The 27,151-nt window shown below is 40.1% G+C and overlaps 1 long non-coding RNA gene across 1 annotated transcript in view; it reads right to left on the reverse strand.

The window, feature by feature from the left end:
• Nucleotides 1–27,151, reverse strand: part of LOC114484135 (uncharacterized) — a 57,278-nt gene that overhangs the window by 9,292 nt on the left and 20,835 nt on the right. Inside the window, exon 3 of the long non-coding RNA XR_003676646.2 lies at nucleotides 20,664–20,831. This is a non-coding gene — a long non-coding RNA (uncharacterized lncRNA). The remainder of the gene's footprint in view (nucleotides 1–20,663; nucleotides 20,832–27,151) is intronic.

Here is a 27,151-nt window from a genome sequence, read left to right on the forward strand (position 1 = left end):
CTAACAAAACATACTGAAATTTACAAAACTGCCAAATAAAAATTGTCACTAGCCATCTGTCTCTACAAGGATTAGATTACTAGCCACTGCAGTTGCTGACTTTCAACACACCTTGAGAGGAGTTCTGAGCAGAGATCAGGAATGAGGCACTCTGTGCTCTAGGAAAAACTGGCAGAACAGGCCTTTAGATAGTTAGATATTTTCGGGAGAAGGTTTTATCAGCCCAATTTCTTACATCTTCTCATATCTAGAAAAGCACTAAAATCATTAATGGAGACATCTGCTCCTCAGGACTAGTGGCAACATTCTGCAAAAATGTGTGCTTGATTGCATGTATCTCCCTTCACCAAAACCACATATATAGTGACTCCCCCCACCCACACACACACCTCTTTGGAGCAGTTCCTCAGAGCTATCTGAGACGCTGTGTCCCAGGCTAAAGTCCTCACTTTGCCCCGAATAAAACTTAACTCACAACTCTCTGTTGTGCATTTTTTTTTTGGTCCACAGGACCAACTCTAAGGCTTCAATCTCCATGTATTTGAAGAGTAGCTAGATATCATTTATTTCCCCTTAGATACAGATACACACTTTCTGAGTCATAGTTTGGTGTGGTGTATCCAATTAGGTTTGTAACCTTTGGAGCATCTGAAATCTTTAAAGTTATCTGTGACGGGTGGCGGATAAATCTGTGCTTCCCCTTTAAGAAGGTGCGAGGCCCCGCCCCTTCCTAAGAGCCTCAGGCCATCTTTTCCTAGCGCCCCACCCAGGGTTCCCTGAAGGCTTTCCGGTTCTTGGCCAGGCTACTTGCAGGAGAGAAACTACACTACTCAGAAGTCTGTGCGGGGAGGAAGCAGTAAGAATTGGGGCAATAGGGACGGTAAAACGGGCATTTCCTGTGTTGTTGGCTTGGACTTCCGGGGTCCTGGGGACGTTAGTTCTTTTGAAACGTGTCTCTTTTGTGCTCACAGGCTTCCCTTGCCCGCGACCTTTCAGAACTTTCCAGAGAATCACCATAAAGAGGCGGGAACCACCTCTGCGCCTTGTAAGACCTTGTTGGGGGGTTAAAGGGAGCCCACGGGACCCGTTTCGGTTGCCGCCCCTCTTGGTCCCGCTCACACAGGGAATTCGAGGCCATGGTGTAGGCGTATGGTGAGGACCAGCTGATTAGTATTATGCTCAACTGCTGATTAGTATTATGATCATTGTCATCTGTTCCCTCCCCTTCATTACCAGAATGCTTGCTATGTCTCTCAGGCCACATGGCCTTGGCATCGTTTTATGTCTTTTGTGAATGATTTCAGCATAGAAGACCTTTGGCTCTAATACAGTCACATTCTGCCCAGAGGCAGTGTCTGCCTCCCTTTGGAGCCTGACACAGAGCTGGGCTCCCAGGAAGTGCTGAGTGATATTGACCTTGGGGCCCTCTGGTCCTTTACCAACGACTGAACGTTGAACTCTAATCACATCTGTCTGTCCCAGGGCCAACAAAGCTACCTCTGTTTGACTTTCCAGGCATCCGTGACCTTCAAGGATGTGGCAGTGACCTTTACCTAGGACGAGTGGGGGCAGCTGGATGCTGCCCAGAGGAGCCTGTACTAGGAGGTGATGCTGGAGACCTGTAGGCTCCTGACCTCTCTGGGTAAGGCCTCACTGCTCTTTCTGTGGGGACCTACAGCCTCTTTCATGCTGCCCTTTTCAGGAGGCTTCCGAGGACACTCTCCCTCCTCCCCATGGCCCTGACATGTATTGGTTTTATCTTCAGGCTCCTGTGTCTGCCACAAGGAATTTGGAGCAAGAAACATAGTTCCCCTCAAAACAGCTCAGATGGCAGAGAAGGATTTGTTGGAGGAAATATGGGTGTCTTATAATATTGAGGGGCAGGAGGTCCAGTCAGGCACCATGAGAAACTAAAGTCAGGAAATGGAAGAAATCCTGATTAGGTACTGGCCTTGTTGTCTTCTGATCTGTCTCTTTGTTGGTCTCCTTGTGCCATTCTCAGCAGATTGGCCTTTTCTACTGCAGGGAGTTGATAGCCAGAAGTGGTCACCCCTGCCCTTGATCTAAGAAACCCCTCAATTCCTTGTCTCTACTTCTTGCTGTACTTTTTTTTTTTCATATATCTATCTTTCTCTACGTCTGGCTGTCTGCATGGGTGTTCTAGTGGCAGGAAACAGCCACCCAAGCCCACACTTCTTTTTACCTCTCACTCCAGTGCTCAGCACAGGCTGGTCCTAATTTGTTCCTTCTCCAGATTCCTACAAGATGGAGACTGAGTGGCCAAGCTTGATTGGTTTATAGCCCAGTCAGCAGAACCCCTGGGTAATGGCATGTTGTTCAGCAAGTGAGTGAAGCAGACAGGACATCAGGAGGCATCTGTGTGAGTTCTACTGGCAGTCATTCTAAAAAATAGAATCTCCTTTAAAAGGCTTCTTTGGCCCCTGATGCCTACATGCTCATCCCTTGTGTACTTAAGTCTGGGCCATGATCGTCTCTTGGTATGGGAGATCATTTTAGAGGGTGCACAAACATGGCAAGTGGCATTGATGGACAATCAGAGAAGGCCATTCCTTTTTCTCTTGTTTTTCCTGTTGCTGTTTCATGCTGTCTTTTAATGCCCCTTTGACTGTTGGCAATTTCTCTCTTCAACAGAAGGGACAGCCTCAGACTCACAGCCCTGAGCAGGCAGCATGACTTCATCGAGACTTGATAGTTCTGTTTTGATTTTCTTGCAGTAACTTTGCATTTGTGGCAAATGAAACTGGTTTTTCCATTTCTTATATGGACACAAGATTCCCTTTATGAAGACATGTATTAAAGTTAAATAAAAAGTGGGTCAATGTCAAGGAAGGCAGTTATTAGCAATGGTTATAATTAATGTTCCATGAACACTGGTGCATCTGGGTCCCATGACTGCATCTGGACAGTTTTGGGGGGGTCCTCTGGGATGGAGGTCAAGGGAGATGGATCAGCCTAGACAGCTAGCAGTACCCTACTCAGCCTTTAGGGCCTAATGATAACGTTCTTAGCTTTGGTTCCCAGGTCACAGATCAGTTTGGACAAGAGCAGCCTCATTCCGAGGTCTTCTCTCCATCTCAGAGTCCCAGACAGGACTGAAACGTTTCTTTTTGTCTTTGCTAAAATATGAATATCTTATTTCTTTCTCCACAAACAGGATATCCGGTTCCCAAACCAGATCTAATCCACCCACTGAAGCACAGGCAGGAGCTGTGGGTAGTGAAGAGAAGGCTCTCCCAAAATGCCTGTCCAGGTGGGTGGCCAAGTGTTGGGCAGGAGGGGTCATGGCAACCTTAACTGAGGGGACCATTGCCTCTGGAATTCCATGGGAAGCTTCTTGTCATGGCCTCCTTGGGTGCCTGGGTCATTGTAGAGCTCTTTGTCTTTAAGTCCCTTTGTCCTCCCACCTCAACAGATTCTTTTCTGCCACAGGGTAAAGAACCTGTTTTATGTATAAGGGCAAGGCTCTGGGCTCCAACTGCTTGGTATTAAAACCTGCCTTTGCCGGTCACCAGCCCAGCAGCAATAGGGAAGTTGCATGATTTTGTCGGGCCTCCTTTAGCTAATTTAGGCTGTTAATGTTCACTGCAGTAACAGATAATCTACAAAAGCTGAGTGGCTCAACACATGAAAAGGATTTTTCTCACTCATGTTAGGGCTCGTGTGGGTCAGCGTGTGAGATCATATCACACCGTTACTCAGAGACCCAGGTGTCGCCTGTCTGGCTTTATGGTTACCGTGGCATCATTCTGGTAGAGGGGAAATGAGGGGAAGTATGGAAGTCACACCTACATTATTTCCCCTCACACTCTGTTGACAAGAACTCGGCAGTTGGCCATCCCTTTTTTTTTTCAGTTTATTTTATTGAAGTATAGTTGATTTACAATGTTGTGTTAGTTTCTGGTGTACAGCAAAGCGATTCAGTTATACATATATATAATAGTTTACGTCTACTAATTCCAAACTCCCAATCCATCCCTCCTCCACCCTGCCCTCCCCCTTGGCAGCCACAAGCTTGTTCTCTATGTCTGTGAGTCTGTGTCCCTCTTTCGATGCAGCTGGGAACTGAGGTTTAGCTCTGTGTCCAAGAAGAGCAGATGGGTTTCTGGGTTTTGTTTACATCAAACCAGTCTGCAGCACTCAGCCTACTCTTGAAAAATGAAAGTGATAATAATTTCTAACTCATTGGGCTGTTTGAAGATGTAATCATTTGATGCATGAAATTAGTTAGCACCATGCCTGAGTTATAGTTACGAGCTCAAAAAGTCAGCTGTTAGGATCTTTCATGTAATAATAACAATCACAATGCATAATCTCTCACATGTCCTCCTAGACTCAGAAAAAAAGAGTTTATGTTACCATCTCTGCCTATAGGCTGCTTCCCACCCTTTTCCACCTGTTCATCTATCCTTCTGTTTGTCAGACAGAAGCAATCCCTAGCTGCATTGTCTTCCTGGCCCTCCTTTACTGTAGAGCCTCAAGATGGTATTTGGCTTTGTTTGGCCCATATCTGGGCTGCTGAGAACAGTTGGAGTCACAAAGTGTGTTGATTGGCGCCACTGCAGTCATGGTCTTGACCCTCTCCTGCTTCCTTGCACTCCCCAGCCAGTTCATGTGTGTCTCTAGCCCCCTTCACAGCCCAATGGAGTCTCTTCCAAATACTTACCTTTCAATTACATTCCACATGTTCCATCAAATTCTTCATACCTTAGAAGGAAATCATAATCTTGCCCACTCCTCCATACTCCACAGTATCAGTGGATGGCCTTGTCATTTAGACACTTGAGAAGGTGGGAAACGACCTTGTACAAACTCGTAACACTCTGCCTCCATCTAACCCAACATTCAGCCATTATCATCCTGCTTATTTTATGTTTTTCACATCGGGTAAATCCATCACCTCCACCACCTCTGTGAGCTCCACTACGAACATCCTGGTCTAAGCTCTCATCATCTTTTGCCAAGACGATGCCAAGACACTTCTAACTAGTTGGCTCACATTTGCTCTGTGTTTCTTCTGATCAGCTCTCTCTCCTGCACCAGCTCTGCCATCCATACAAGCATTGATCCAAACATTCACCACTCCCTGAGCCACTGATGTCTCAGCATACAACCTACTTCATGGCCTTCTTCCTTGCTGCTCAACCTTACAGGTCATCTCTATCTGTCTCATACCTGTAGCTTCCCTTCCCAACTTTGTGGAAGAGGTCTTGCCCCCTGCCGTGGCTACTTCCTGCACCAGAGACTAAACCACACGTTCTCCTGCAACTTCGGAGGCTTCTCATGCTTCCTCCTAGAAAGGTAACCGGTATTTAGACTGTCACCATAGATTAGCTTTGACTGTCCTGACTTGATGAAAATGGAGTCCCACAGTTTATCCTGTCATGTCTGTCTTCTTTTGATCTTCGTTATGCCTGTGAGAGTCATTCTTGTGGTTCTGTATAGTTCAACTCTGTTCTTTCTCAGTACTCAGCAGTATCTCATTGTATCTCCATTCTCCTGTGATTGCCATTTTAATTTTTTCCTATTTCTTGTATTATGAACATTCTTGTTCATGTTATTTTTGGAGATATATACTATGTATATATAATATAGTACTCATTTTTGTTGGGAATATATACAGAGAGGAATGACTGGGTCTTCGGGTATGTATATGTTTAGCTTGAACAGAAACTGCCAAACAGTTTTACAGAATGGCTGCACCCTTGCACGCTCCCACGAGCCATGTGTGAGAGTGCCCATTGCTACATTCTCATCAGTACTTGATGTCTTCCCCTTTCCTTTCTGAGGCCCAGTGGTGAGGTGGCTCAGAACCACAGCACTGAAACCATTCTTGATGAGGTCATAGCTTTTATCCTAATTGCCAAATGCAACAACAGTACTAACGATAGTGGATAATGGCCCACGATACACTGAACATTCAACCTGTGCCAGGCACTATGCTAAGTACTTTACAGGTGTGGTCTTGTTAACCCTCATGGCAGCTGGTGAATTAGGAACTGGGCATCTCCCAGTGTTTCAGATTAGGAAATGGTGATTTACAGGTGGTTAATAACTGTCAAGATGACTGCTTCATAGAGGCAGGGTTTGAACTGAAGTGACAGACTTCACCACCACATTGTACTGGTTTTCGATGCAGCAGAAACCTGTTCCACTTTTCTGTACCTCAGCTTTGGTAGCACTTAGTCCCAGTGGTCCCTTTTTTCCAATTCTAACTGGATTGTTCTCTGCCTCTTACTCTGATCGCCTTCTAAATATTGGCTTTGCCTGACATCTCATGGCCCTTTCTTTTTATTGTAATTAGTCTCCCAGAGTGATCCACCTCTACTCTTAGTTCTTCGGCTCATGCATGTTGTGTCCCATATCCATGCCGTAATATAGACAGGATAGTTAACAGGTATTCATTGCTTTTTGGTGCTTGTAAACACTGTATATACACTGTTGCAGTTCATCCTCACAGTGATTTCTGAGACTCTACTTGTACTCTGATTTGTAGGTGAGGAAGCAGAAGCCTGTGGAAGTTGAACGGCTTGCTGAAGGGCAGAAAACTAGTAAGGCGGTGTTGCTGGGATTTGAGCCTGGGCTGATTCTCCCTAGGTACCATGAGGTGAAAAACAATGCTCTGTTGGCTTCTAAAATTTATATTTGACTACAGTTGTATATGTTTATATTAATCATAAACCTTGGTTTATGACACACTCATCATCTGGCAGTGTACTATCATGTTTAATTTATTTTTAAACTTTTCCCAGTCATTTATTTATTTCCCCTAAAAAGATTATACTGGGAACTTCCCTGGTGGTCCAGTGGTTAAGACTCCACGCTTCCAACGCAAGGGATGTGGGTTCAATCCCTGGTCGGGGAACTAAGATCCCACATGCTGCGCAGCGCAGCCAAAGATTAAAAAAAAAAAAAAAAAAATTATAGTGAACACCATCAGCCAGTGCAAGAACAGGAGTATTACCAACCAACATCCTACCTTGATCTATATATTTCTTCCCTTTCCCATCCTCTCTCTTCCTCACAAAGATAATCACTGTCTTGAACTTGCCTTCATAATTTCATTACTTTATATGTGGGAGTGTTTTGTATTATAAATTGAATTTCTTTTGTAGATGTGGTGGCTTTCAGATTTTGTTTCTTGTGCTGGATTTGTTATTTTGCATCTTTCAAGCAGTTTGTGTATTCATCTAGTTGTCAATTCATTGGTTTAATTTAAATCGTATCTACCTGTTTGTAAGCATACTTAAACAGCGTATTATATGGTTTTCTGTTTTTTAATTTCTGATAAATGGTTATCATACTTGATTGCTATGGCTTGAACCTGTACCCCTCACATTCATTTGTTGAAATCCTCACCTCCAAAGATGATGGTATTAGGAGTTGGGGCCTTTGGGAGGTGCAGAAGTCATGAACATTCAGTGTCTTATCCAATAGGCTCCAGAGAGATCCCTCGTCCCTTCCACCATGTGGGGACACAGCAAGAAGGCACTGGCTATGAACCAGAAAGAATGCCCTCACCAGAATGTGACCATGGTGGTGCCTTGATCCTGGACTCCCCAGCATCCAGAACTGTGAGAAACAAATTTCTGTTGTTTGTAAGCTACCCAGGCTTTGGTATGTTGTTACAGCAGCCCAAATGGACCTAGACATTGATGTAGTTTTCTGATACATGCTTTAAAGAATTCAGTGTTAAATTACTAAGAATGACTGTGTGTGAGCTGTAGTTTTTTTTTCCTTCTTCTCAAAATATTCTGTTACATCAATATATCACAATGTATTTATCGATTTTTGTGGACATTCACCTATTTCCATAATTATACCCCCAAATTCTCACTATACTACATTGTTCAATGAAAGATACTCACTTGTTTCCTTTTTCTTTCTTTCTTTTTTTTTTTTTTTCTGGTGGTTACCCACCTTGCTGCACACATGTGCAGGAGTTTTAGTTTTAATTCTTTTTATGAGTGGAATGACTGATCGAAAACAACTTTACAAGATGTTGCCCAGTGTTTTCTAAAGTGACTTTACCAATTTGTTAACTTCACCAGCAATTAATGTGAGATTTCATAGACCACATCCTGTCCCACATGATATTTGGGGGCTCTATAATTTCTTCCAGTTGAATAGGTGCTAACTGGTTTCTTTCTCTGGTCTTCACTGGCATTTACCTCATTACCAGTGAGGTTGAACTCCTCATTAAAAGTTTTTTGGCCAGTGTGTATCTTCTTGTGGAATAGAATAGAGAGCCCAGAAATAGCCACTTTTTAATTGAAGTATAGGTGATTTACAATATCACATTAGTTTCATGTGTACAACATAGTGATTCCATATTTTTATAAATTATACTCCATTTAAAGTACTTACAAAACAATGGCTCTATTTCCCTGTGCTCCTTGTTGCTTATCCATTTCATACATAGTAGTTTATACCTCTTAATCCCATACAACTATCTTGCCCCTCCTCCTTTACCTCTCCCTACTGGTAACCACTAGTTTGTTCTCTATATCTATGAGTCTTGTTCCTGTTTTATATACATTGGGTTGGCCAAAAAGTGTCTTTGGTTTTTAAGTAAAAATAAAAGACACATTTTTCATTTTCACCAAGAACTTTATTTTCATTTATTTTTTTAAAAGGATTTTTTTTAACGTCTTTATATTTTATTTTATTGATTTTTGGCCGCGTTGGGTCTTCGTTGCTGTGCGCGGGCTTTCATCTAGTTGCAGTGAGCGGGGACTGCTCTTCATTGTGATGCGCAGGCTTCTCATTGCGGTGGCTTCTCTTGTTGTGGAGCACAGGCTCTAGGTGCGTGGGCTTCCATAGTTTGGGCATGCAGGCTCAGTATTTGTGGCTTGAGGGCTCTAGAGTACAGACAGGCTCGGTATTTGTGGCACACGGGCTTAGTTGCTTCACGGCATGTGGGATCTTCCCAGACCAGGGCTCGAACCCATATCCCCTGCACTGGCAAGCACATTAACCTCGGTGCCACCAGGGAACTCCCACTACTTTTGTCTTTTGACCTCCATAGTTTGTGTGTAGATGATTTCCTACCTATACTTATGTTTGCCTTTACTGGTGAGCTTTCCCATTTCATAATTTTCTTGTTTCTAGTTGTGGACTTTTCTTTTCTGCCTACAGAAGATCCTTTAGCATTTGTTGTAAAGCTGATTCGGTGGTGCTGAATTCTTTTAGCTTTTGCTTGTCTGTAAAGCTTTTGATTTCTCCATCAAATCTGAACGAGAGTCTCGCTGGGTAGAGTATTCTTGGTTGTAGGTTTCCCCCTTTCATCACTTTATTTATTTATTTATTTATTTATTTTTTGCGGTATGCGGGCCTCTCACTGTTGTGGGCTCTCCCGCCACAGAGCACAGGCTCCGGACGCGCAGGCTCAGCAGCCATGGCTCATGGGCCTAGCTGCTCCGCGGCATGTGGGATCCTCCCAGACCAGGGCATGAACCCGTGTCCCCTGCATCGGCAGGCGGATTCTCAACCACTGCGCCACCAGGGAAGCCCCATCACTTTAAATATATCATGCCATTCCCTTCTGGCCTGCAGAGTTTCTGCTGAAAGTCAGCTGACAGCATTATGGGAACTCCCTTGTATGTTATTTGTTGCTTTTAATGTTTTCTTTCTTACCATGTGTCTTGGCATGTTCCTCCTTGGATTAATCCCATATGGGACTCTGCACTTCCTGTGAACTTGGAGTGACTGTTACCTTTCCCGTGTTAAGGAAGTTTTCAGCTATTATCTCCAAGTATTTTCTTGGCCCTTTCTCTTTTCTCCTTCTGGGACCCTTCTAATGTGAATGTTAGTGTGTTTGATGTTGTCCACATATCTCTAAACTGTCCTCATTTCTTTTCTTTCTTTTTTCTTTGTTCTGTGGCAACGATTTCCACCACTCTCTTCCAGTTTACTGATCCATTCTTCTGCCTCATTTATTCTGCTGTTGATCCCTTTATAGTGTATTTTTCATTTCAGTTATTGTATTCTTCAACTCTGTTCGGTTGTTCTTTATATTTTCTAACTCTTCGCTAAAAACTTCTTGTAACTTAACCTTCTCTGCATCCTTTCTTTTCCCGAGTTCTTGGGTCATCTTTATGATCATTACTCTTAACTCTTCTCGGGTAGATTGCCCATCTCCACTTAATTTAGTTGTTCTTGTGGGTTTATTTCTTGTTGCTTCATCTGGAACATATTCCTTTGCTGTCTCATTTTGTCTGAATTTCTATTTGTATTTTTATGTGTGTGTTAGGTTCATTATGTTTTTCAACCTTGGAGAAGTGGCCCTCTGTAGGGGATGGACTATTTGTCCCAGCAGTACACTCCCCTCTCATCACCCAAGCGGCAGAGGACAGCTGGTCCTAGGGTAGTTTCTGACCTGTGTTTGAGGACTTAGTTACACAGGCTTAGGGATCACAGTTTTCTTGCTTATGGACTGCCCCCCTGGTGAGTGACGCTGGTCAAGAGGCTTGTGCAGGCTTCCTGGTGGGAGGGGCTGATGCCTACCCACTGGAGGGTAGAGCTGGGTTATAGCTTTCTGGTGAACAGGGCCATGTCAAGGGGTGTGTCTAGAGGTGGCCGTGGACTGAGGAAGTCTTTAGGCAGCCTATCTGCCGATGGGTGGGGCTGTGTTCCCACCAAGTTGGCTGTTTGGTCTAAGGCATCGCAGCATGGGAGCCTACAGCCTTTTGGGTAGGGTTAGGTCTTGGTGCTAATGACCCCAGAAAGCCTTCTGCCTTCAGTGACAACTTAATGTAGATGAATACTCACCAGTATCTCTGCCTCCAGTGTGTACGTCCCCTAGGTGAGATACAGCTGTCCCCTGCCTCCCCAGGAGACCCTCCGAGATCAGCAGGTTGGTCTGGTCTACACTCCTATGAAGTCACTGCTTTTGCCCTAGGTCCCATTGTACATGAGACTGTGTGTGCACTCCAAGAGCGGAGTTTCTGTTTTCCCCAGTCCTGTGGAGCTCCTGCATTCAAGCCCTGCTGGCCTTCAAAAGCCAAATGCTGTGGGGCTCCTCCTCCTGATGCTGGACCCTCAGGCTGGGGAGCCTGACGTGGGGCTAAGAACTCTCCTGTGGCAGAACGTCTGTGATACAATTATCCTCCAGTATTCTCCAGTTTGTGTGGCACCCACCTGGGAGGTATGGGATTTGATTATATTGTGAGTGTGCCCCTCCTACCATCTTGCTCTGGTTTCTTTTTATTTATTTATTTATTTTATTTATTGGCTGTGTTGGGTCTTCGTTTCTGTGTGAGGGCTTTCTCTAGTTGCGGCAAGCGAGGGCCACTGTTCATCGCGGTGCGCAGGCCTCTCACTGTCGCAGCCTCTCTTGTTGCAGAGCACAGGCTCCAGACGCGCAGGCTCAGTAGTTGTGGCTCACGGGCCCTGTTGCTCCGCAGCATATGGGATCCTCCTAGACCAGGGCTCGAACCTGTGTCCCTCGCATTGGCAGGCAGATTCTCAACCACTGCGCCACCAGAGAAGCCTGGATTCTTCTTTATGTCTTTGTGTGTAGAATTTTTTTTTGGTAGGTTCCAGTCATCTTTATTGATGGTTGTTCAGCAGTTAGTTGTGATTTCGGTGTGCTCATGAGAAGAGTTGAACACAAGGTCCTTCCACTCCACCACCCTGTTTCCTCTCACTGTCACTAGTTGTTTACTTTCCTTTTTTTGCCACATATTGTGTCTTTTTTCTACATTCAGTTCTGGAGTGAGGAAAGTCCAAGATCAAGATTCCTATGGGGTTCAGTTTCTTGGCTTGCAGAGAGCCACCTTCTCGCTATGTCTTCAAATGGAGAGAGAAGTCATTGTGTTCATAAATGAGGACACACAATATGTTAAATATGTAACTTCTTCAGAATAAAAGGAAAAAATAACTTATACAAAAAAACACACAAACATTCCAACAAACGAAAGTCCAGGACCAGATGGCTTCATAGGTGAATTCTATCAAACATTTAGAGAAGACCTAACACCCATCCTTCTCAGACTCTTCCAAAAATAACTGCAGAGGATGGAACACTCCCAAACTCATTCTACAATGCCACCATCACCCTGATACCAAAACCAGACAAAGATGATACTACAGAAAAAGAAAATTACAGACCAATATCACACTGATGAACATAGATGCAAAAATCCTCAACAAAATACTAGCAAACAGAATCCAACAGCACATTAAAAGGATCATACACCATGATCAAGTGGGATTTATTCCAGGAATGCAAGGATTCTTCAATATACGTAAATCAATCAATGTGATACACCATATTAACAAATTGAAGAATAAAAACCATGCTCATCTCAGTAGATGCAAAAAAAGCTTTTGAGAAAATTCAACACCCATTTATGATAAAAACACTCCAGAAAGTGGGCATAGAGGGAACCTACCTCAACATAATAAGGCCATATGCCATAAACAACAAACCCACAGCAAACATCATCCTCAGTGGTGAAAAACTGAAAGCATTTCCTCTAAGATCAGGAACAAGAGAAGGATGTCCACTGTCGCCACTATTATTCAACATAGTTTTGGAAGTCCTAGCCACGTCAGTCAGAGAAGAAAAAGAAATAAAAGGAATCCAAATCGGAAAAGAAGAAGTAAAGCTGTCACTGTTTGCAAATGACATGATACTATACATAGAGAATCCTAAAGATGCTACCAGAAAACTACTAGAGCTAATCAATGAATTTGGTAAAGTAGCAGGATACAAAATTAATGCACCGAAATCTCTTGCATTCCTATACACTAACAATGAAAGATTAGAAAGAGAAGTTAAATAAACACTCCCAGTCACCACTGCAACAAAAAGAATAAAATACCTAGGAATAAACCTACCTAAGGAGATAAAAGACCTGTACTCAGAAGACTGTAAGACACTGATGAAAGAAAACAAAAATGACACAAACAGATGGAGAGATATACCGTGTTCTTGGATTGGAAGAATCAATATTGTGAAAATGACTATACTACCCAAAGCAATCTACAGATTCAATGCAATCCCTATCAAATTACCAATGGCATTTTTTACAGAACCAGAAAAAAAATCTTTAAATTTGTATGGAGACACAAAACACCCCAAACAGTCAAAGCAATCTTGAGGGAAAAAAACGGAGCTGGAGAAATCAGACTCCCTGACTTCAGACTATACTACAAAACTAGAGTAATCAAGAGAGTATGGTATTGGCACAAAAATAGAAATATTGACCAATGGAACAAGATAGAAAGCCCACAGATAAACCCATGCACCTACTGTCAACTAACCTATGACAAAGGAGACAAGGATATACAATGGAGAAAAGACAGTCTCTTCAATAAGTGGTGCTGGGAAAACTACAATGCACTATTACTCAGCCATAAAAAGAAACGAAATTGAGATATTTGTAGTGAGGTGGATGGACCTAGAGTCTGTCATACAGAGTGAAGTCAGAAGGAGAAAAACAAATACCGTATGCTAACACATATATATGGAATCTAAGGAAAATTTTAAAAATGTCATGAAGAGCCTAGGGGTAGGACGGGAATAAAACAGACCTACTAGAGCATGGCCTTGAGGATATGGGGAGGGGGAAGGGTTAGCTGTGACGAAGTGAGAGAGTGGCATGGACATATATACAATACCAAACATAGGGTGCATAGCTAATGGAAAGCAGCCGCATGGCACAGGGAGATCAGCTAGGTGGTTTGTGGCCACCTAGAGGGGTGGGACAGGGAGGGTGGGAGGGAGGGAGATGCAAGAGGGAAGAGATACGGGAACATATGTATATGTACAACTGATTCACTTTGTTGTAAAGCAGAAACTAACACACCATTGTAAAGCAATTATACTTCAATAAAGATGTTAAAAAAAAAAAGAATGGTTTCAGTGCTGTGGTTCTGAGCCACCACTGGGCCTCAGAAAGGAAAGGGGAAGACACCAAGTGCTGATGAGAATGTAGCAATGGGCACTCTCACACATGGCTCATGGGAGCGTGAAAGGGTGCAGCCACTCTGTAAAGCTGTTTGGCAGTTTCTGTTCAAGCTAAACATATACATACCCGAAGACCCAGTCATTCCTCTCTGTATATATTCCCAACAAAAATGAGTACTATATTATATATACATAGTATATATCTCCAAAAATAACATGAACAAGAATGTTCATAATAACAAGAAATAGGAAAAAGTTAAAATGGCAATCACAGGAGAATGGACATACAATGAGCTACTGCTGAGTACTGAGAAAGAACAGAGTTGAACTATACAGAACCACAAGAATGACTCTCACAGGCATAACGAAGATCAAAAGAAGACAGACATGACAGGATAAACTGTGGGACTCCATTTTCATCAAGTCAGGACAGTCAAAGCTAATCTATGGTGACAGAGTCTAAATACCAGTTACCTTTCTAGGAGGAAGCATGAGAAGCCTCCGAAGTTGCAGGAGAACGTGTGATTTAGTCTCTGGTGCAGGAAGTAGCCATGGCAGGGGGCGAGACCTCTTCCACAAAGTTGGGAAGGGAAGCTATAGGTATGAGACAGATAGAGATGACCTGTAAGGTTGAGCAGCAAGGAAGAAGGCCATGAAGTAGGTTGTGTGCCAAGATATCAGTGGCTCAGGGAGTGAGTGGTGAATGTCTGGATCAGTGCTTGCATGGATGGGGGAGCTGGTGCAGGAGAGAGAGCTGATCAGAAGAAACACAGAGCAGATGTGAGCCAACCAGTTAGAAGTGTTTTGGCATCATCTTGGCAAAAGATGAGAGCTTAGACCAGGATGTTCGTGGTGGAACCCATGGAGGTAGTAAAGGTGATGGATTCATGCAATATGGAAAACAAAATAAGCACGATGATGATGGCTGAATGTTGGGTTAGATGGAGGCAGAGTGTTACGAGTTTGCACAAGGTCCCACCTTCTCAACACTCTGAAAAACAGGTCCACCTACTGAAACTGTGGAGGATGGAGGAGTGGGCAAGATCATGATTTCCTTCTTATGCATGAAGAATTCGATGGAACGTGGGATATAATGCAAAAGTCAGTAGTTGGAAGAGGTTGTCCGGCTGAGGAGGGGGCAGAGACACATCAACTGACTGAGCTGTGCAAGGAAGCAGGAGAGGGGCAAGAGCATTACTCTGCAGTGGTACCAATCTAGACACTTGATGACTCCAACTATTCTCAGCAGCCCAGATGTGGGCCAGACAAAGCCAAATGTCACCTTGAGGTTTTACAGTAGAGAGCCAGGAAGATAATGCAGCTAGGGATTGCTTCTGTCTGACAAATGGGAATATAGATGAATGAATGGATGGAAAAGGGTGGGATGCAGAGATAGGAATATAGGAAAATGATACCCCCAAAGGAAGACAATAATTTTCCAGTTACCAGTCAAAAAGAAACTGAGATCTATGAATAGATGAACAAAGAATTGAAAAATAATCATCTCAAAAAAACTGAATGAGCTAAAACAGACAACTCAGCAAAATCAGGAAAACAATACATGATCAAAATAAGTTAAATGAAAAGACAGAAACTTTAACATACAACCAAACATATATTCTGGAGCTGAGAATACAGTGATGAATCAAAAGTTCCATAGAGAGCTTTAACAGAAGATTTGATCATGCAGTAGAACCACTGAATTCAAAGACAGATCATTTGAAATTATACAGTTGGGGGAGGGGAAGAAAAGAGAATGATAAAGAGTGAAGAAAGCCTATGGGACTTTAAGAACAAATATATGCATTATGGGAGTCCTTCTAGAAGAGAAGTGGCAATAAACTTACTTAAAGAAATAACGGGTGAAAACACCCCAAATATGTAGAGAGATATGGACCATCCAGATAAATGAATCTCAGAGTTCCCCAGTCAGTTTCAACACAGAGAAGACTTCAACAGGACACTTTATAATCAAACTGTCAAAATCAAAGACAGAGATTTTTGAAAGCAGCAAAGAAAAAGCAGTTCGTTATACACAAGAGATTCTGGAGGAATGTCGTGGGTTTCTTCCGAGAAACGTTTGTACCCTTTCCACTATAAACTCTGAGGATCTAATGTACAGCACAGTGACTGTAGTTAATAGTATTGTCTCACATACATGAAATTTGCTAGGAGAGGAGATTTTAAGCATTCTTACCAAAAAAAGTGATGGATGTGTTAATTAACTTGATTGTAGTTATATTTTCACAGTGTGTACTTATATCAAATAATCACTTTGTATAATTTAAATATATTTAAAGTATATAATATATATAAATTTATTTTTTGTCAGTTATATGTCAGAAAATTTTTAATGACGGCAAGATCAGATTTTTCCAGGAGGAAAAAACAAAACAAAACAAAAACCTGAGTAGTTTATCACCTCTAGAACTGCTTCACAGGAAGTCCTAATGGAATTCTTCAATAAAAATTTTAGGGATTTCCCTCGTGGTCCAGTGGTAAAGAATCCACCTTCCAATGCAGGGGATGTGGATTCGATCCCTGGTCTGGGAACTAACATCCCACATGCAACTAAGCCTGCCTGCCACAACTACTGAGCTCATGCACCTCAACTACAGAGAAGCCTGCACACCACAACGAAAGATCCCACGTGCCACAATGAAGATCCCACGTGTTGCAACAAAGACTCGACACAGCCAAAAATAAATAAATGTTAAATTTTTAAAAAATAATATAAAAACGTGGAAGTATAAATCGTACTGTAAAGGCATATATATAGTCAAATTCGGAATACTCTAATACAAAAAGCTACAAATTTCCAGTTATGAGATAAGTACTGGAAATGTAATGTACAACATGATGACTGTAGTTAACACTGCTGTATGGTATATTTGAAAGTTAGAGTAAATCCTGAGAGTCCTCATCACAAGGGAAAAAACTTTTTTTTGTATTTATGTAAGATGATGGGTATTAACTAAGCTTATGTGGTAATCATTTTACAATATATGAAAGCCAAGTTATTATGCTGTACACCTTAAACTTATACAGTGCTGTATGTCAATTATATCTCAATAAAACTGGAAAAAATATGCCAATATAGTAATGGTATGAATAAATCACTTTTAAGTCTAGTATAAAAAAACAAAACTATTAAAATAACTGTGACTACTGTAATTTGATGGATAAACAATATTAAAATGTAAATTGTGACATCAATAACATAATATGTGGGTTGGAGAAGTGAAATGTTACAAATTTTTGCATGCAACTGAAATTGTCATCATTAGCTTAAAATAGATGTTATACCTATGTTTTATGTATGCCTCATAGTAACCACAAAGAAAAAACCTCTAGTCAATTCAAAACATAAAGGGAAAGGAATCACAGCGTACCACAATCAAGAAAAAAGTCACAAAGGAACACAGGAAGAGAGGAAGTAAAAAAGGACTTTTAAAAAGTCAGAAAACAACAAAATCACAATGTTAACTCCTTACTATCAATAATTACTCTCAGTCATAGGCTGAAAATGAATGATTGGAAAAAGATATTCCATGCAAATGGTAACCAAAAATGATCAGAGGGGGCTTCCCTGGTGGCGCAGTGGTTGAGAGTCCACCTGCCGATGCAGGGGACATGGGTTCGTGCCCCGGTCCGGGAAGATCCCACATGCCGCGGAGCGGCTAGGCCCGTGAGCCATGGCTGCTGAGCCTGCACGTCCGGAGCCTGTGCTCCGCAACGGGAGAGGCCACAACAGTGAGAGGCCTCTGTACCGCAAAAAAAAAAAAAAAAAAAAAATCAGAGGGTAGCTACACTTATATAAGACAAAATAGGCTTTAAGTCAGAAACTGTCAGAGAGACAAAGATTGTCACTGCATAATGATAAAGGGGTCAGTTTATCAAGAAAAATATAAATATTTAAAATTTATATATAGCCAACATCAGAGTTCCTAAAAATATATGCAATCTTTCACAGGTCTGAAGGGAGAAATAGATAGCCATACAATAATAGTTGGGGGACTTCAATACCTCACTTAAAATTATGGACAGATCATTCAGAGAGAAAATCAATTAGGAAACAGCAGATTTGAACTATCAGTCCAGTTGAACCTAAGAGACATATACAGAACATTCCATCCAAGCAGTAGAATACCCAGTCTTCTTAAATACGTACAGAACATTCTCCAGGATAGATCATATGTTAGGCCAAAATACAAGTCTTAAGAAATTTAATAAGATTAAAATCATATCAAGTATCTTTTCTGACCACAACTGTATGAAACTAGAAATCAGTAACAGAAAGAAAATGAAAAATGGAGAATTTAAACAATATACTCCTGAGAAAAATCACTCAAAGAAGAAATCAAAAAGGCAATTTAAAAATACCTTGAAACAAATGAAAATGGAAATGTAACATACCAAGTCTTATGAGATGAAGCAAAAGCAGTTCTAAGAGGGATGTTTATACCAATAAATGCCTACATAAAGAAAAAAAGATCTCAAAAGTCTAACTTCATACCTCAAGAAACTAAAAAAAAAAGAACACAGGCCAAAGTTAGCAGAAGGAAGGAAATAATTATTAGAGAAGAAATATATTAAATAGAAACTAGAAAAACAACAAAAGATCAACAAAACTAAGAGTTGACTTTTTGAAAGGATAAACAAAATTGACAGATCTTAAGCTAGACTAACCATGAACACAGGAAAGAAGACTCAAGGAAAGAAAACTGTACGTGAAAGAGGAGACATTACAACTGATGCCAACGAAATGAAAAGGATCAAAAGAGACTACTATGAACAACCGTATGCCAACTATTATGGATAAGCTAAAAGAAATGGACAAATTTGGGGAAACATACAATGTACCATGACTAAATCATGGAGACATAGTAAATCTGAACAGACCAATGAGTAAGGAGATTGAATCAGTAATCAAAATCCCAGGACCAGATGGCTTCACTAGTGAATTCTACCAAACATTTAAAGAATTAATGCTAATCCTTCTCAACCTCCTCCAAAAAATTGAAGAGGAGAAACATTTCCAAATGCATTGTATGAGGCCAGTGTTTTAAACTGATACCAAAGCCAAATAAGGCTACTACAAGAAAAGAAAACTATAGGACTTCCCTGGCAGTCCCTAGGATGCAATGATGTTCAACCTATGCAAATTAATAAATGTGATATACCACATTAAAATGAGTGATAAAAAGCATATGATCATCTGAATAGATGCAGAAAAAGCATTTGATGAAATTTAACATTCTTTCATGATAAAGATTAAACAAATTAGGTATAGAAGGAACTTACTTCAACATAGTAAAGGCCCTATATGACAAGTCCACCATTAACAACATACTCAGTAAGAAAAGCTGAAAGTTTTTCCTCTAAGATCAGGAACAAGACAAGGGTGATCACTATCACCACTTCTAGTCAACTATCACCACTTCTAGTCAACTATCACCACTTCTAGTCAACAAAGTAGTGGAAGTCCTTACCAGAGCAATTAGGCAAGGAAAAGAAATAAAAGGCATCCAAATTGGAAAAGAAGAAAAACTGTCTCTGCAGTTGACATGATATACAGAAATCCTAAAGACTCCACCAAAAAACTGTTAGAACTAATAAATTCAGTAAAGTTGCAGGATACAAAATTAATATACAAAAATTAGTTCAATTTCTGTATACCAATTAACATTCTGAAAAAGAAAATCCTATTTACAATAGCATCAAAACCAAAAAATACCTAGAATAAATTTAACCAAGGAGGTGAAAGATCTGTGCACTGAAAACTATAGAGTGAAAGTTAAAACTAAGTGAAAGATTGAAGACACAAACAAATGGAAATTTATCCTGTGTTCATGGATTGGAAGAATTAATATTATTAAAATGCCTAGATTTAGTGCAATCCCTATCAAAATTCCAGTAGCATTTTTTATAGAAATAGAAGAAACAATTTTAAACTTAATATGGAATCATAAAGACCCTGAATAGCCAAAACAATCTTGTACAAGAACAAAGCTGATGGCATCATACTTCTCGATTTCAAAATATGCTACAAAGCTATACTAATAAAAACAGTATAGTTCTGGAATTAAAACAGACATATAAAGGAACAGAATAGAGAGCCCAGAAATAAATGTATGCATTTACAGGCAACTTGATCTTTGCCAGTGGTGCCAAGAACACAAAATGGCAAAAGGACAGACTCTTCAATGAATGGTGTTGGGAAAACTGGGTATCCACGTGCAGAATAAGGAAGTTTCACACAATATAAAAAATCAGTTCCAATATATAACCTGTATATAATGGAATATTATTCAGCTTTAAGGACTAAGGAAATCCTTCCATTTGCTACAACATGGATGAAACAGGAGGATATTTAGTTACGTGAAATCAGCCAGAATGAGAAACATAAGTACTGTATAATATCACTTATATGTTGAATCTAAAAAAGTCAAACTTATAAAAGAAGGGGGTAGAATTATGATTGCCAGGTGCTGGAGTTTGCGGGTAATGAAGACATAATGGTCAAAGGTACAGTTTCAGTTATGCAGTATGAATAAGTGCTAGAGATCTAATGTACACCATGGTGACTATAGTTAATAATATTGTGTACTTGAAAGTTGCTAAGAGTAAAGCTTAAGTGTTATCACCACACACACTAAAACGGTAACTATGTGAGATGAGGGAAATATTAGTTAGCTTGATTTTGTAAACATTTCACATGTATACATACATCAAAACATCACGTTAGGGCTTCCCTGGTGGCGCAGTGGTTGAGAGTCCACCTGCCGATGCAGGGGACACAGGTTTGTGCCCCGGTCCAGGAAGATCCCACATGCCGCGGAGCCTGCATGTCCGGAGCCTGTGCTCCGCAACGGGAGAGGCTACAACAGTGAGAGGCCTGCATACCGCAAAAGAAAAAAAAAAAAAAAATCACGTTGTACCCCTTAAATATACAAAATTTTTATCAATTATACCTCAATAAACCTGGGGAAAAAAGATAAAATAGCCCAATGCAGAGAACAGAATGGTGGTTTCCAGGGGCTTAGAAATGGGGTGATGTTGGTCAAAGGGTACTGAGTTTCAGATATACAAGATAAGTAAGTTCTGGACATCTACTGCAGAAACAAACACAAACCCCTAAACGTAAGACCTGAAACTGTAAAACTCCTAAAGAAAAAGGGGAATAGATTCACGACATTAGTCTAGACAATGATTTCATTGATATGACACCAAAAGCATGGATGACAAAAGCAAAAATAGTCAAGTGGGACTACTTCAAACTAAAGTTCTGTACAGCAAAGGAAACAATCAATAGAGTGAAAAGGCAACCTACAGAATAGGAGAAAATATTTGCAAATCATATATCTGATAAGAGGTTAATATCCAAAATATATACAGAGCAACAGTTTTAAAAAATTAATAACTTGATTTAAAAATTAGCTAAAGACTTGAATAGATATTTCTCCAAAGAAGACATACAAATGGCTAACCGGTATATATGAAAAGGTGCTCAACATCACTAATCATCAGGGAAAAGCAAATAAAAACTACAAGGAGATATCACCTCACAAATATCAGGATGACTATTATCAAAAAACCACAAGACAAGAAGTGTTGGTGAGCTGGTGAGGATGTGGAGAAATTGAAACCCTTGTACACTGTTGGTGGGAATTCAAAGTGTTGGAGCAGCTATGGAAAACAATGTGGAGGTTCCTCAAAAAAGTAAATATAGAACTACCATACGATCCAGCAATCCTACTTCTAGGTATTTATCCCAAAGTGTCAAAATCAGGGTATTGAGGTTATCTTCACTCCCATGTTCATTATAGCATTATTCACAATATTCAAGATGTGAAAACAACCTATTGACAGATGAATGGATAAAGAAAATATACATATATGCAATATAATTTTATAGTATATATTACTATATGATATATAACATATATTAGATAATTAGCCTATCACATTTTTAGGCTGGATAATATTACATTAAATATATAAATGTATACATAAATATATAAATGTTTCTTTTATATATAAAATATAGAATATTATTCAGCCTCAGAAAATAAGCACATTCTGCAGTATGTGCCAACATGGATGAACCTTGAGAATATTATGCTAAATGAAATAAGCCAATCACAGAAAAACAAGCTATATGACTCCACTATTGTATGAGGTATCTAAAATAGTCAAATTCATACAATCAAAGAGTGTAACCATGGTTGCCAGAGGCTGGGGGGAGGGGGAAATGAACAGTTACTAATCAATGAGCATAAAAGTTCAGTTCATCAAGATGAATTAATTATTGAGATCTACTATATACATCATTGTACCTACAGCCAACAATACTGTATTATACAGTTAAAAATTTGTTAAGAGTTAAAAATTTGTTAAGAAGGTGTATCTCATGTTAAATAGTCTTACCACAATATAATTTTAAATTTTAAATAAGTAAATATTTCAACAGACATTGATAATGTCCCATTGGGGCAACACAGTCACCTGTTGAGAACCACTTTATTTTTAAAAAACAGTGTATCAAAAATTTTTTGATAAAATGCAATATTAAAAAAGACCTGGGCTTCCCTGGTGGTGCAGTGGTTGAGAGTCCGCCTGCCGATGCAAGGGACACAGGTTCGTGCCCCAGCCTGGGAGGATCCCACATGCCGCGGAGCAACTAAGCCCGTGAGCCATGGCCGCTGAGCCTGCGCATCCGGAGCCTGTGCTCCGCAACGGGAGAGGCCGCAGCAGTGGGAGGCCCACATACCGCAAAGGAAAAAAAAAAATCAGTTGCATTTCTATACACTAACAATGAAATATCTGAAAATGATATATAACAATTCCACTTATAATAGTATCAAAAACAATAAACTGGGCTTCCCTGGTGGTGCAGTGGTTGAGAATCCGCCTGCCGATGCAGGGGACATGGGTTCGTGCCCTGGTCTGGGAAGATCCCACATGCCACAGAGCGGCTGGGCCCATGAGCCATGGCCGCTGAGGCTGTGCATCTGGAGCCTGTGCTCCGCAACGGGAGAGGCCACAATGGTGAGAGGCCCGCGTACCACAAAAATAAAAACAAAAAAAACCCAATAAACTACTTGGAATAAATTTAACCAAAGAGGTGAAATACCTGTACACCAAAACTATAAGACATTAATTAAAGAAACTGAACAAGATACACAAATAGAAAGATATCCCATGTTCAGGATTGAAAGAGTTAATATTGTGAAAATGCCCATGCCATCCAAATCCATCTACAGATTTTTAAAGATAATTTTATATTTATTTATTTATTTATTTGGCTTTGTCAGGTCTTAGCTGCAGCATGCAGGATCTTCATTGTGGCCCGCAGGATCTTTTCATTGCAGTGCACGGGCTCTTCATTGTGGCACACAGGCTTCTCTAGTTGCAGTGCACAGGCTTCTCTCTAGTGGTGGCGCACGGGTTCCAGAGCTCACGGGCTCAGTACTTGTGGCACACAGGCTCTCTAGTTGTGGCATACAGGCTCTAGAGCATATGGGCTCAGCAGTTGCAGCACGCGGGCTTAGTTGCCCTGCGGCATGTGGGCTCTTAGTTCCCCAGCCAGGGATCAAACCCACGTCCCTTGCATTGGAAGACGGATTCTTAACCACTGGACCACCAGGGAAGTCCCACCACCTACAGATTTAATATAATCCCTATCAAAATTCCAATGGTATTCTTTACAAAACAGAGGGGGTGGCATCCTAAAATTTATATGGAACCACAAAAGCAGCTAAAGCAATCTTGAGAAAAAAGTAAAACTGGAGGCATCACACTCCTGACTGCAAAATATGTTACAAACCTATAATAATTGAAACAATACAGTAATGGCATAAAAATGGACACATAGACCAGTGCAACAGAATCAAGAGCCCAAAAATAAACCCATGTATATGTGGCCAACTAATATTTGACAAGGGAACCAAGAATACTCAATTGCAAAAGTACTGTCTCTTTAATAAATGGTGTTGGAAAAACTGGATATTCACATGCAAAAGAATGTAATTGATCCCTATCTTACACCATTCACAAAAATTAATTTGAAATGGATTAAGGACTTAAACATAAGACCTGAAGCCATAAAACTCCCAGAAAAAAACATAGGGAAAAACTTGAAATCAGTCTTGTCAATGATTTTTTAGATATCACACCAAAAGCACAAGCAACAAAAGCAAAAATCAACAACTCTAATTGATTACAACAATTACAAATCTTCTGCACAGAAAAAAAAATCAGCAAAATAAAAAGGCAACCTAGAGAATGGAGAAACAAACTGCAAGTCATATATCTGTATCTGATAAGGGATTAATATAAAAAATATATAAAGAGGGACTTCCCTAGTGGTCCAGTGGGTAGGACTCCACGCTCCCAATGCAGGGGGCCCGGGATCAATCCCTATTCGGGGAAGTAGATCCCACATGGCGCAACTGAGAGTCCGTATGCCATAACTAAGAAGTCTGCATGCCACAGCTAAAGATACTGCATACCACAACGAGGATCCCACATGCCACAACTAAGACCCAGCAGAGCCAAAATAAATAAATATTTTTTAAAAAGATATCACTAAAAAATATATAAAGAACTCATACAACTCAATAGAAAGAAAACAACCTGAAAAATGCAGAGGAACTGAATAGACTTTTTTACAAAGAAGATATACAAATGGCTAACAGGTACATGAAAATATGCTCAGCATCACTAAACATCAGATACATACAAATCAAATCCACAATGAGATATCACCTCACACCTGTTAGAATGACTATCATCCAAAGACAAGAGATAACAAGTGTTGGTGAGGATGTGGAGAAAAGGAAACCATTATGCACTACTGGAGTGAATGTACGTCAGTGCATCCATTATGGAAAATAGTATGGGGGGGAATCAAAATATTAAAAATTGGATTCCCCTGGTGGTCCAGTGGTTAAGACTACACACTGCCACTGCAGGGGGTGCGGGTTCGATCCCCAATCAGGGAACTAAGATCCCACATGTCGCACAGCGTGGCAAAAAAAAAAAAAAAAATTAGAATTAGCATATGATCCAGCAATCCCACTTCTGGGTATATATCCAAAGGAAGTGAAAATAGGATCTTGAAGAGATATCTGCATGTCCATGGTCACTGCAGGATTATTCACTACAGCTAAGATGAAAACAATCTGAATGTCCATGAACGGATAAATTTATAAAGAAAATGTGGTATAGGCATACAATGGGATACTATTCAGCCATGAGAAAATGGGAAATCCTGCCATTTGTGACCATATGGATGGATATACTAAAGTGAAATAAGACAGAAACAAATAAGATGAATATTGATACTATATGTCATCATGTATTATATAGAATCTAAAAAAGCCAAACTCATAAAAACAGAGTAGAATGGTACTTGCCTGAGACTGGGGGTTGGAAAAATGCGGAGATGTTGGTCAAAGGGTACAAATTTCCAGTTAGAAGATGAATAAGTTGTGGATCTAATGCACAGCATCGTGGTTATAGTTAACAATAATGTATCACACACTTGAAAGTTGTTAGGAGAATAGATTTAAATGTTCTCAGCACAAAAAAGTAATGGTAAATATGTGACATGATGGAGGTGTTAGCCAACACTTTGGTGGTAATCATTTTGTAATACATATGTATATCAAATCAACACATTGTACACATTAAACCTACACAATGTTATATGTCAATTATATCTCAATAAAGCAAGAAAAAATAAAATAAAATAAAATACCCCTGCTTCTTTATATCTTTCCCAAAATGAGGTCTTTCTAATACCCTTAGTCAGATGCCCCATGGTCCTACATAGTGTGTGTCTTCATAAACCCAAGTTTTCAACTACAAGTATGTTCCAGGTGGTTCTGGTGTCAGCATTGACAGTTGTAAAAATATAAGCTTTTACCACATATGTAAGGTATTTTAAATGGAATACTTAATAAATTATAATAAGCAGAGATACTAATTTCATACTTTTTAAAAATTTTTTATTGTTGATTTACAATGTTGTGATTTCATACTTCTGATTAGACCTCTAATTGGCTTGTACTACTCTTAGGACTAAGGTTAATATTCTTGACTGTTCCCACATTATCTCAGATCCAGTCATTACATACAGTTATTGCTTCACTTCCCATCACATGTTCCCTAACTCTCTACATCTCAAACATAGTAGATTTTTTCAAATCACTGAAGACTCTGTGTGACTTTCTGTCAAGAGCCTTTCCAAGTGATTTTATCTTTACTTGAAACTGCTGTACCCAACTAGGTTTTCATTGTTTGTTTGTTGTTGTTTTATCATAAAATGATTCAAGTATCCACATAAAAAGCAAGTACAAAGTAACATTACCTCTCTATCCCCAGATTTGGTGTTTCTTTTCATTGCACTTTTTAAAAACTTTTCAAAGCTTTTCCATTGGATAACACAGCATAATTAGATTAGATTGGGTTACCCTATCAGATTTACAAAGGCAGAGATATACTTGCTCTTGTTCACCATTGTATCACAGATTCCTACCAGGAAGCCTAGCACCTGATAATCAGTTTAAATTATATATCTATACAGATATTTTCATATCTATATATAGATATAATTTATAAATATACATATATATATTTATAGTACCCCAGAAATCAGACTTTCAGGTTTTTTTTGAACTTTATTTTTTTATACAGCAGGTTATTAGTTATCCATTTTATACATGTTAGTGTATATATGTCAATCCCAATCTCCCAATTCATCACACCACCACCACCACCACCCGCCACTTTCCCCCCTTGGTGTCCATACATATGTTCTGTACATCTGTGTCTCAATTTCTGCCCTGCAAACCAATTCATCTGTACCATTTTTCTAGGTTCCACATATATGCGTTAATATACGATATTTGTTTTTCTCTTTCTGACTTACTTCACTCTGTATGACAGTCTCTAGATCCATCCACGTCTCTATAAATGACTCAACTTCGTTCCTTTTTATGGCTGAGTAATATTCCATAGTATGTATGTACCACATCTACTTTATCCATTCATCTGTCGATGGGCATTTAGGTTGCTTCCATGTCCTGGCTATTGTAAATAGTGCTGCAATGAACATTGGGGTGCATGTGTCTTTTTGAATTATGGTTTTCTCTGGGTATATGTCCAGTAGTGAGATTGCTGGGTCATATGGTAATTCTATTTTTAGTTTTT

Source organism: Physeter macrocephalus, chromosome 17 (assembly GCF_002837175.3).
Source record: "Physeter macrocephalus isolate SW-GA chromosome 17, ASM283717v5, whole genome shotgun sequence".
Classification (NCBI taxonomy): Eukaryota; Metazoa; Chordata; class Mammalia; order Artiodactyla; family Physeteridae; genus Physeter; species Physeter macrocephalus.